This window comes from Strongylocentrotus purpuratus, unplaced genomic scaffold (assembly GCF_000002235.5).
Source record: "Strongylocentrotus purpuratus isolate Spur 01 unplaced genomic scaffold, Spur_5.0 spur5_scaffold_18, whole genome shotgun sequence".
Taxonomy (NCBI): Eukaryota; Metazoa; Echinodermata; class Echinoidea; order Camarodonta; family Strongylocentrotidae; genus Strongylocentrotus; species Strongylocentrotus purpuratus.
The window spans coordinates 29,387,898-29,401,205 of record NW_022145603.1 but is presented as its reverse complement, the minus strand read 5'-3'; the positions used below and the strand labels follow the sequence as shown (position 1 = coordinate 29,401,205).

The 13,308-nt window shown below is 35.9% G+C and overlaps 1 long non-coding RNA gene across 1 annotated transcript; it reads left to right on the top strand.

The window, feature by feature from the left end:
• Positions 1-3,319: 3,319 nt before the first annotated feature.
• On the top strand, positions 3,320-12,378 carry LOC105437018. Its single transcript, XR_004064788.1, has 4 exons — positions 3,320-3,482; positions 10,037-10,222; positions 11,940-12,055; positions 12,303-12,378. It is a non-coding gene; the product is annotated as an uncharacterized LOC105437018 (long non-coding RNA).
• Positions 12,379-13,308: the final 930 nt, after the last annotated feature.

Below are 13,308 nucleotides of genomic sequence, written 5' to 3'. Positions count from 1 at the left end.
ACAGATCATAAATACGTATACATAAATAAATATATAGGAAAAACTACTTAAATATGACATACATGTACTAAATAACAAGCTAGCGCATCAATTAAAAATAACAAGCATAAATATATATGATATAAAACGTTTCATATGCATCAATTAGGAAGAACAAAATTAAGTAAGAAGCTAATAAATGAATAAAACGGACATAGATATGTCTTATAAAAAGTGTGATTTTAAGCAAATAGGCATAGGCAGTAGCGTTTTTTTTTTGTTTTGTTTTTAAATGGGGGGGGGGGTCATAAAAATTCACACACATAAAGAAATTGAGGGGGGGGTTCAACTGATACAGTAAACAACCAGTCTTTTTCATTCTGGTTCTTAATGGTATAATACACAACTTGTAATCATATTATAGTTATCATATTACAGGTCAATAAAGTCTACTTTGAGAAACTTAATACCGAGCTCGACATCTTTATTGTATCACGTACGACACTGTTTTCACACAAAAATATTGAGGCTGATCCTATTGAGAAATTTGTATTGATTGTATTAACAAATAAAAAATGGTTATTGATTTACAGTATCTGGCCATCTCAGATACATAACGGCCTATTTGATATGATTGCTGAGGAATAATATATGAACTCTTACGGCTCCTGCAAGAGCCGACGCGTCGGGCCGACGTATGTTATTAAAAGTGATAAGGATTCACAAAACTCAGTGTTTAGGGCGGGTTTCGAGGGAGTGACACCTACAGAAACTTAACCTAATTCATTACCGAACAAAATTTGAATTTAGAAAATTTAGCCATTATAATGCTATGTACGGACTTAAACATTTCAGAAAGTTTTTCGGGCGGGATCGAGTGAAGGCCTGGTGAAAGTCCTCCTCTTCCCACGTTCTATACAAAATGTGGGTGTTATGTTTCGATATAATGATAAGCGTGGGAAATGCTTTTGCGCACTCTTACCCCCCCCCCCCCCAACGAGACCAAGCGCCAGATACGCCACTGGTCACCAGTATCGTATTGATGGCTGGGGGGGGGGGGGGGGGGCTTGCCCCCGAATACAATTCAAACGTGGTTTATTTTTAATTCGATACCAGTGAAATTACATAATTTTTCGGGATTTATCCTCACTTCTTTAGTAAATTAATCATTTGTAAGCGTTTGTTGGAATATGACAAATTCCCAAATCTACAGTCTAGCCTCTAGGCAAAAAAAATACTTATTTCGATGGCTTTGAAAGTCTATGTATGCGCATGATGTTCACACTGTAGCAGAAACGTGGTGCACATTTGAAAGGTTGTCAAAGTGGAGCAAGGAGTTCAATTTAGCTCACTGCACCGAGATCTGCGCGAATAATTGGTTGGTGATCTATATTAATACTAATATCAGTTTTCGGCAATCAGAGAACAGATCGATCCACGCCCCTTAATTGTTAACCTTGATCAAAATCCTAATTTAGAGCGCATACTGTGTGTTTTATCTCTAAAGTTAAAAAAAAAAAGGGGGGGGGGAAGAGACATGCCCTATTGTGTCCCCCACCCTTAATATTATTATTATTATTATTATTATTATTATTATTTATTTTTTTTTTGGGGGGGGCTTGTCCACCTGACCACCCCCGGATTGACACCTATGCTTGTTGCTACATGCATATCGGGCAAGCCTCGGGCAAGCTTTTAGATTGTCAAGAATAACCTTTTATTGGAAACGTACGCATATGCATGGATTTTAATGTGTAAACCGGTCTATTTAATTGTTGCTTGTTTTGTATAATAGCTATTTTCCTAGCCTCTATAATGTAATACATCAAACTAAATGCATACGAAGGTCTTTCATAGGCCATTTTCGTAATGTAACCAAATTTAATGCATAGGCCTACGTCTTTGTCCGGGGTCTTTGTGAAGTGCCTCAATACAATTTATTTCATTCACCTGATAAGAATAATAGTATTTCAATTCGAACTGCATACATTAGTTGCTGCCAGGTAGAACAACATTATGGCTTGACCTACCTAGCAACAATTAATATATGCAGTTTGCATTCTGACTATTGAAATACTATTATTCTGATCAGGTGAATGAAATAATTTGTATTGAGGCACTTCACAAAGTCTTATGCATTAAATGTATTAACATTACGAAAATGGCCTATTATGAAGCGCCTCGTTACGAATTATTTCATTCATCTGTTCCCGGCATCTGTTACGAATAATTTTATTTCAAAAGTCAGAATGCGAATTGCAAACGTGTTTTTCGGTACTTGGCAAGCCCTAATGTAATTTGTCCTACCTAGCAACAATTAATGTAGGCACTTCACAAAGACGTATGTATGCATTAGATTTGGTTACATTACGAAAATGGTCGATTGCAGTAAAATGTCAAAGTAGAATCTATGCCTTCAGACTATGGATAGGTTATATTAATTATTAAAGCCCTTATAACTCGATTCTGAGTTTCCCGTCGCCCGCCCGCCCGCGTAATGATTTACCGCCCGTACGTGTTTGCGATCGACTCAATCTGAAAATAGTTTTCTTTTTTTTTAGACTTCACAAAAAAAAAACTTTTGTTGGAGCGACTTGTGTATTACCGTTGTGAATTGCCAATTTTTATTGTTACAAATAGACTTGTTTTTTTTGGGAAAATTCCATGAAGCATTGTTTTTTTTAATACTCATGTACCTTTACAGCTCAGTTTATGTAAAGTATGTTGTTACTAAAGGGGAAAAAAGTCAGTCAGTCACTCAATAGTGCCTGACTGTGAAGTCTAGAAAGTAAACGGGTTTCCTTGCATAATTTGGATAATAAGACACTGCTAACGGTTAAATTTCACAGATAGGATATACATCATATGGCATATTCATAATTCCTGCAATGTTCTCCAGAATTTGATGTTGGCTGCAAATGGGAGTATGGGACATAGTACTGTTCTATTTGGATTTATAGCATGTATATGTGTGGTTTATTTTTACAATATTGATGTTTGTATTAATAAAAATAACAAGATATGCTAACAATGTGTATAATGCGATGTTCATACATGCATTAATTAAGTTAACAAACTGGAAATACACAGGTTTAACCAACAAAGGTGAATTAAGTGTTCGTAAAAAGGAAATAATGAATAATGAATAATTAAACAGTTGCCCCACTATGAGCTGAAAAAAATGTGACGGGAAACTCGCAATCAAGTTTCATTGGCCAAATGGGTGGGAGATAAGGTGTGGACTTGCGGCTGCTGGAGTAAGTTTGTTCGAGGGTACGTAGGGAGGAGTCGTAGCAGGTGATGACCAGTCTGAATAGTCTCCCGATGGCCTAATATGGTACCAAACCGGCCAGATATCCAGATTCATTGTCATCCAATATTAGTAATGGGGTACAACATCTCAACGTGAACGTTAAAGACGATTCCAAAGTGGATTCAGGTTATGACTGGGATGCTGACATGATGAGAGGAATTACATCATTTACAAGCATTGTTGGATGACGGTAACAATCAATAATTTCAATATAGTCGATTGTGAAAAGTGATGTACTCGTGTTTGATCTTGAGTGTGTGCGATACCAGCAGGCGATTGTTTGTGCAGGAGGCCGGAGGGTGATGGTGATGGTGATGGTGGCATGGTGTACGTGCAGCTTTTGGCTCCAGTACATGAAGACACGTTTAAATCGAATGCCGGATAGGAACCAAAAGTTTTGTTAAAGCCACACTATACTTGTAGCTACTTGCTCCCTCTATAGTACATAGAAAACTTCCCCAATCGGTGCCTGTTGGTCCACCATGATCCTCTTTTTCTTATGTTATTAATTGAGAGCTGAATTTTTAATGAGCTATGTAGCCACCTGTCAGTGACCTTGCTGGGTGGTCTAATCCCTTCTGGCTGAACTAGTACAGCCAGCCTTTAAAAACAAGTTGGGGCCTACTAACGGCTCATTTTGCCATTGGTTGGTTTGAAACTTTGAAAGAATTAAAAAACATGATTTGTTCATTTTTATTTATTTATATTAGTTATTATTTATTGATGAATATTAATTAAATATTTCATCTTCAGGGTTTCGCATATATTTCATGCCACGTTTGTTGCACAGAGGGTGGGATCCTGGATTAGCAACCCAAAGTTTTAGTGACAAATACTAACAAACCAAGTCCAAAAATAATTTGTTCATTTTTTAAATATTTATATTTTATTTTGATAGTGATTAATATTTACATTTCCTTGCATCAAGCATGGGCATAAATCCTTACGTAATACCTATTGTTCAGGGGGGGGGATGAATGTATAGATCATCCCCCCCCCTGAACAATAGGTATCAATTGCAGATTTACGCCCATGGCATCAAGAGTAGGCCTAGATCTTCATGCGGCCCTAATTTAATATTTGATAGAAGGACTTGGCATGGTTATTTGCCCCCCCCCCCAGCAAAATCCCTGCCATTCTGTCATACCTACATGTAACATACATATATATATATACAAAAACAGAGCACTCTGATAAGTGCCCATTTTCATCTCTGATAAGTGCCCCTTCACCTCTGATAATTGCCTTATTCAAATCTGAGAGGTATCTTTTTTATTTTGACAAATGCCCCTTTTCCTTCGTAGAAAGTGCCCCTTCCACTTTTAATAACTACTCCCTTTTTAACTCGGATAAGCAAACCTTATATTTTCACATGAGCCCCTTTTCCTTTCTAATAAGTGCCCCTTTTCCTGATAAATGCCCCCATTAAAAAAAGAGCCCCTTTCCCATCTCATAAAAGCCCCTTTTCATTTCTGGTAAATGACTTTTTTCTGGTACAAGAAGTTACTCCAGAGTCCATTTCACTTTGATTAAGTGCCCCCTTTACCTTTGATAAATCCCCGTAATAAAATCTAATTGGTGCCCCTTTTCTTTCAACTAATGCACATTTTCCTTTATTATGCCCCTTTTTTATTCTCATAAGGGCCCCTTTTCATATCCGGTCATTTCCTCTTTTCAGGTGCGATAAGTGCCCCTTTTCACCTCTGATAATTTCCCTTTTTACAATGATACATGCCCCTTTTCCTTTCTAAAAAGGGACCTATCCCCTTTTCATAAATGCCCCTTTTTACCTCTTATAAATGCCCCTATCAATATCTGATGGGTGCCCCTTTTCTGTTGGTAAATGCCCATTTCCTAATCTTGGTGCCTTTTTTCATCCCTAGTGAGCGCCGCATTTTAAAGGTGTAAGAAGTGCCCCATTTTCACCCCTGATAATTACTCTTTGTACATTGACACATGCTTCTTTTTTCTGATAAGTGTCATCTTTTCCTCTCACCATCAAATGCGCCCCTAATTTCAAGTGTACTACCGTATTTGCCGGTGTAAAGGCCGCAGTATTTTTGGAAGAGAAAATATCAAAAAGTTGGGGTGCGGCCTTTACGACGAAAGAGTAAAAAAAAAAAAAAAGTCAAAACCAGCACGAATTTGCACGTATGGGACTAGATCTACTAACGGTACAATAACTAGATTGTACAGGACATTTAAACACATCTTACCGACAATTTTATCTTGCATTGTTGACATGAATACGAAAATAAATTGCTAAACCAACATTTACCGATAGATCTTGATCTAAGTTCGTGCCAACGCATTGCAAAAGTAAAGGAAGGGACCATTTAAAGGGATCGTTTAACAATGTTAAATCTGAGATACACGGCCCTACGTGTTATCAGTGTCTGTGATATGGTGTAATATTGAAGCACTAAAAAATTGCGCTTCAAAATGATCAAGAAGTGCCTCAAAAAAGTAAAAATCTTTGTGTGACCGGTTTTAACATACTCGTTTTCCCCAATAGACTTTAGTGTTATGAAACCGTCAGGCGAACGGTTTTCAAAATTTGTAATTCCAATCATAAATATCTTGATAATCAGGCAGGCGATCGGCTTGTAAAAGTCATGGGGTTCCTGACTGACCTAAAGGTTATAATTATCATTGCATCATGTGCTAAATCCAGAATTTTGTTTCAGAATCTAAGACAAGTTACCGGATCCCTTTAACGAAGCTGCCGCGAAGCATCCATCCAAAGTCGCCATTTTGTTTTTCCATTTCATGCAGTTTCGCATTACACCGTACATTGTGGTAGGGGTTTCGGACACCAAATCTGCCACGATCACTTTTTGAGCTAAACTTCCGGTAAATTATAAGAATATTGATGATTTGGTATCAGTTTGTAAACAAAAAATAGTGTTTTACAAGAAAATTACGATTATTTTTTGTTTTGTCCGTTGGTTTTTTTTTTTCCTCTTTGAAATGTCCAAGTTGGGGGTGCGGCCTATGCGGCGGTGCGGCCTTATCGCCGGCAAATACGGTAATTACTCTTTTGCTTCATCAGACAACTTGGATAAAGAAAAATCACCTAGAAAGTAACATGTAGAAATGTGATGACCTTTTTATTTGCTTGTCAAAGGTTTTATAAGCTTCACACTTGTCTCCTCCCCCTTCCCCACTGAAAGAGAATCGTTGATTTGTTTGTGTGTATAGTCGCCCGATTAGAATCTGAGAATAATTGTTTTAATTTTAACACCTAGCCTAGAAGTAATCAGTAAGTTGATAATAATGATACTAGTGATCAGTGGCGTACGCAGGATTTTTCAAGGGGGGTGTTTAGAAATTGGATGGCATCATTAATGTGACCCCGCAAGGTAGTGAAGGAACTGAACAGGAGAGGGTGTTGGAGGGGGTTATTCACGTCTCGAATTTCGATATCCTAGCTTTAAAAAACCTCAGGTTTTCCTGCATGTCAAGTTTTCATGTTCTTTTTTTTTCTTCCACATTTTACAGTAAATCATTTATAATATAGGCACACTACGATGATACTCAATTCACATGTCAGATTAGGTTAAATGTGAGGAACCTATTGAAAAGCGATGCTTGTAGATTATAGGTTCCTGATAAAATAGACATTGTAGATCATAGGTGTAGGAAGATTTTTTGAAGTGGGGGGGGCCGGGGGGGGGGGGGGGGCGTTAAAGCACTTGCCCTAAAAATCTAAATGTGCGCAAAGCGCACATCACAAGCACGAAGTTGGAAGCTCTGGGATTCTCGATTCTCTCTGATGCGATATCAACCTTATTTTAGTGCATTTTATGGCATTTATTTCAGAGCAATTTACGAATAATTCATTGTGATTTAAAAAAATACCAAATGGAAATTGTAGCCATAATATGGGGAGTATAGCCATGAGGGATTATGTTTTGTTCTTCAAGATTTAACAATCACCTCTCACCATGGACGAGAGCCTGGCAGAGCGACTTTAAAAGTGGGGGGGGGGGGGGGGAAGGGCACCAACAAAAAAGGGCACTTTCTGGAAAAAAAGGGGGGGGGGGCACGCACAAAGGGAAACCTCAAAGCAAAAATATACAATTTATAGACATTTTTAGGCCATATGATACCCCTACATTGTGATTAGATTATTAGGGATGATTTCATTGTTTGTTTTTCTCTGCACAAGATACTGCTTAACCCTTACTGTCTCGACATTTTCGGAGATTGCGCCGCAACCGCTTGGAACTTTGAATTGTCGTTTCATGACTTTTTTCCCTCAAGTCTTACGCACATTTTGATACCATTTTCGTTGAAATTGGATATACCTGTAAGGTGTTACATAACAATTAGTATGCGCATGTCATTAAAAAGTGCTATAATTGCATATATATTCATGTACAAGCAAAAATGTGAATACAGGTTTAGATTAGGATGATGTATTTCTTCCTAAGTGGGAGATATGAATTGATATCAAATTGCTTTTATATGTTTCTCAAAGTAACTTGATGTATTCACGAACATAAGAATACATTAGAAATAAAACAACAATGAAATACATAAGAAAATAAAATGATGAATTTCAAACTTTTTTTCTTCAGAAAAACATTTTGAGATGAAGGAAACATTTATTCAATACATTTTCAAGATTATTCACAAGTCTACAGACAAATATGTTTTCTGTAAAATGCATAAAATTAGCATTTTGCATAAGTAATTAGGCTATGACGACAAAAATTTGCTTAGTAGGAAAAAACTAATTATACCAGTAACCATCTTGTTCCTGACGTAAATATCTACAAACATGCACATTTTTGTGTCCTTCGGACATTCAATGGCCGAGATCATAGTGGGGGGGGGGGGGGGGGGGAGGGGGGGGGGGCCTCCTTGCCCCCCCCCCAGTCAGTGAGGTGCTCAAAATAGCTCAGTACAGTAAGGGTTAAGCATCATACTTTGCAGTTGAGTCTGATGGTCTGAATATTTAATTTAAGATTTCAATTTTTTAATTTGTGAAGTCGCAAAGCGAAAAATTACATCTTATAAAGAGGGAGGAAAAATCCTAATCATGAAAGACTTAAAAGATCTTTATATAAGAAACAAAATCATAATAACTTAAAATGCAAGCGTAGTGAGCGAGCTTTGGGTGAAATGAAAGAAAAAGATGCTCTTAGTCGCTTTAAATTAAGAGTACATTTTAGGGTGAGAAGAAAAGGGGGCCCATATCCAGGGAAAAGGACACTTACTTAAAGAATTTACAAAATAAGCCATAACAAGTTTTGGGGAAGGATATTCGTGTGCATGTTGATAACGTCGGTCGATAACAGCACAGGAATCAACAACCCTCCCCTCCCTACCAACCTCAATTAGCTCATTGATTTATGAATTGATGTGAATATAGAGGGTGAATGTTGATGATGATGATGATGATGATGATGGTGACGACAAAAATGTTGAAGTTAATCATGATGAGGAAAGTTATGATAATAATCTTGATCAAATTAATATTATGATGATGCTGGTAACAAAGATAGAATGGGATGATTAATGACGATAATGAAGACATTTTATTGAGATTATGAAATGAGGACATTTTATTTGTAAGAGGAAGACTAGTTTGTAGGGATTTATTTTGAACTCTTAAACTCCCCTTCATATCCATGATTCATCCCTTTCATTATCCCTCATTCACATTCACCCTTTTCATCCACTTTCCTTTCATATATCTATCTCTCTCTCTCTCTCTGACTCTGCTACATAATTTACATATATGATATGGACATTTGCTATTCCGCATCATACACTATCGAATGGCTAACTTCAACCCTGGATTCAACACTATACCCTACCCTAAACCTAACCCTAAACCTAACATAAAACCCTATTGAACCCCAACCCTAACCCTACATCTTAGACGAAATAGCAATTGTTTTGTACCCTTTGTTTATTGTTTATGTTTGAATATTCAAGATACTTTGTGATGTTGATTTATACTTGTATGTGACTTTATGAATATTAATTTGTTTCTTCTACTTTGCATGGAATGTATGTGGAATGCTACACAGAATGCAGTAATGTTTTTATACATTAAAACCTGGTCAGTTAGCCATTAGTTATCAATCTTACAACATGTCTGTTGGGGCTGCCTCTGTGTTAAGAGTGCTAGGAATTATCTGTTAGAACTGCAACCCTACAATATATTAAGCAGGTGAAGGGCTAAGAAACCCTCACTTAGCCCCCTGAGCCCCTCCCATTCTTTGCTTCTTAAATGTCAAATAATCGATGATTTCTCGATGAAGGAGGGGGGGGGGGGGGAGAGACATTTCCTCATTCAAAGGCCATCTCCGGCCTTCCTACATACATAGGTCACAGGCCCGTAACAAATAGAATTTTACTAGGGCTGCAGACATTACATGAGGCGGACTAGAAAAGTTTAAAGATTTGTGAGATCGCATTAAAGGCATCGTTTAACAACGTTCAATCTGAGATGCATGGCCCTAGAGCATGGCCCGAGCATTCACATCAAACAATGAAGAAAAAAATTCAGAAAGTTGAATATGTTGTGACTAAAAGGAATGCCTGTATGTAGTAATCTAAATGTAAACATTATATTGAGGAACCGAACAACATTACAAGCATATATCAATTAAAGAAATCTAGAACTTGCTCATTTAAGAATGTGTGCTACAATGATTATCTCATAAAAACAGTACAGGCCTAATAAGATTAATAAATGACCACTCAGTTTTTCTCTTCTCCTTGCAGTCTATTATGGAGTATCCACAAGACAACGGGCCGCCTGCCGCCGTAGGTCAATGTGAACGTGGGGCCGTGGGCGCTGGTAGCGCACCGGTGCCTGTGTAGGACAAGGGCCGGGGAGAGGTGTAAGTGGAAGACGAGACACCTCTCCCGCGTGTGCTACCAGCATCGAGATGTTTACACGGCGGAAGAGTGAGTACTCAAACAATAGGGTCGGACAAAACTATATAACCCAATAGGGGGTTTCTCAACAGCGATACAAGATTTTAAAAGTAGTCAACAGATCTTGATGGAAATTGTATGGAATTGTTGGTTGAATATATCCCCTAATCTTCATGTACATTTCAGAACTACAAGTTAAGATTGTTTTTTAAGGCTTTATTACAAACAACATCCAAGGAGAATAAGCATATCTGTCCCCTAAACATGTTGTGGCAAGTTGTCACAAGAATTCTCCTGCTTTACTAGAAAGGGGTCATATCAAATAAATTTAGGGCATGGGAACGGTCCATTCTATTTTAAGCGATAGATTTTCAGAATTATTTGTTTTCTTCAGAAAATCGTAGAATTCATATTTAGTGTTTGTTGATTAAATCTTAATAATATATATTTGAACAGTTGAAAATGTAAAACATTATTTACTAAAAAAATAAAAAAATACTTGGTTTTGTTTCCTACATCACAGCTTGTGTTATAAGGATGAAAACTTCCTAAGTTGATGAAGTAATTACAGTTTCATGAAAATCTTTTTGAATATTTACTTTAAAAAAATTAGTTATTCATATGTTTTTGTTTTATCATACCGAAGGTGGCTTAGTCACTGTTATCCTTTAGGGCCCTGTGCATATAAATATGAAATTCAACACAATACATGAATGAGAAAATGAAACAACAACAAAATGTAACATCTCCATAAAAAAAACATTACAAAAGTATAATATAAGAGCAAGTAATACGGACCAACAACGTTTGCAAAGTTTGTCATATAAATGTATCAATAAAAGTATGGGAAGATGAAATTTAATAATTTTGTACTTTTGAATGAGAGCGGTGTCAAATGATGTCATATGATCAACAGCACAAGGTGGAAGTTTATTATATAGCTCCCTCTCAAGGTCATGATATTAATTAAGCTATAAAACAATGTTTCTTGACTAAAATCGATTGATTAGCTATTTCCGTTTGGAAATTATATATCACAACTACATATTCTGAGATTTTCATGGTCAAGATATTAATTAAGCTATAAAACAATGTTTCTTGACTAAATCAATTGATTAGCTGTTTCCGTTTGGAAATTTTATCACAACTACATATTCTGAGATTTTCATGGTCTTAGCTATTGTACGGCCGTAGGCGCTATTTGAAATTCATCAAAATCTACCGGGAGCACCGGTAAATTTTTATATTTAATTTTTCTTGAAAGCGGAAATTTTTAGGGGCTAAATTTTATAGTGCTTATAATACATCCACAGAGGCATCCAAATATATCAAAATTGTAAAGAATCACTATCCACCCATGTTTCTTATCAAGAGAGTTTTTCAGCTTATACATGTATTTTGAAATATTTTGAAATCTGAATGATCAGTTTAATAATTTCACAGACATATTGGCTGCAAATACACTTTCACCTCATTTGGCCTCTTTTAGAAATTGTTCAAAGAATTATTAAAGAGCAATTCCATATATTACATTTACTAGAAAGATATGATATGATTTTTGTATAGGCACACTTTGATAATAATATATATTCCATAACTTATTTTTGTATTTCAATATTTCATGTTATCATTGTGAACAGATTACTGAAATATAACTGAAATATTTTAATCATTCATTTGTCTTGATCATTTGAGTAAGTATATTAAGTGTATTAACTATATCTTACATGTATTTTCATTATACTAGGATTATACAGATGATAAATCGCCGACGCCCACGCTGCCAGGCTATGACCCTTAAAGGGCTACAGTGCTCAAGAGATTCAACAAGGCAGTTTGTTCTGCATTATTGCACACAGCATTGTAAGTATATTGCATAAAATGGAAGTAGAATCATTGCCAATAAGAAAGTTTGTATTTTGCACAACTTCAGTATATTCTGATGATCTAATTATTGACAACATACAATGGTATGCACTTCTTGACATTTCAAGTTTCAAGTTTTATTGGTCCACATTTTACAGAAAATATAGACATACATATGAAATACAAAATTATACAATACAACTATAGTATAAATAACCACATCTCAATGATTCTCAATTCATAGAATGTGAGGAACCTATTGAAGCATAGCTGAGGAATGGAAAGAGTCCCTCAGGAATAGCAGGAGGGCTAGGAGAGAAACTACATCGTTATCGAAGGTAAGTGCTTATTTGAGAAGAGTAAGGACAAACATAATGAAAAATCATGAAAAGTGGTAGTAAATGACATATCTATATCAGTGCATCAAAAATTGATTAGTTTTAGATTGATTGAGAGCTCGTCATGTGACCAGAAATATTTTAACCATTTTAAGGTTGCTCTGAAAAGGTACTAATTGGAAAATACTATTAGGGAGTTGAAATTTTTTGTTTTTGGTAATTTTTTAATTTTTAATTTAAACATTTCATCAAAATGTTTACATTTCTAAACTTGTATAAATTTGTTTAAATAAAAAAAGAAGTTAAAATGTTAGAAATTATAATTTTAACAATTTTTCTTTTCTTCTTAAATACATTTTGTTGCTGTTTATACAAGATTTAAAAAAACAAAAATAATATACCCTAGCTGTCTTCTTTTCAAGGTACTGGTTAAAACTATGGGCCTCAGTGACTATTTTCTTTGGCCATAGTTTTAACCAGAACTTATCAGAACAGTGTATATTTGTATTATATCTATAATAGTGTCTATCTATCTATCTAGCATTGCACAGTAATTCATCAAATATACATAAATCATATCTTGAGCATTGAGTAGTAACAGTAATTAAGTAAATTTACACATTTTATATTCTAATAAGTTAAAAGAATGAAAGGACATTGTTGAAGCATACCAAAATCCTTACTCTATGATTAAATTATCATAATAAAGTTATAGCCATGTTCAGACAGGGGCTTCCTAGTCTGCGTAAGTTAATCCCTGCAGCAGTAAATATCCCATAAATATTTGACTTACACCATTAGTTGACCATATCCTCTTACTCGGACCAGCTTGCCTCGATTAAGGTAATACGACCTTCCACTGACCCAGTCTTACTCAGCGTATCTTCTAGAAGTCAGGGGCGGATCCAGGAA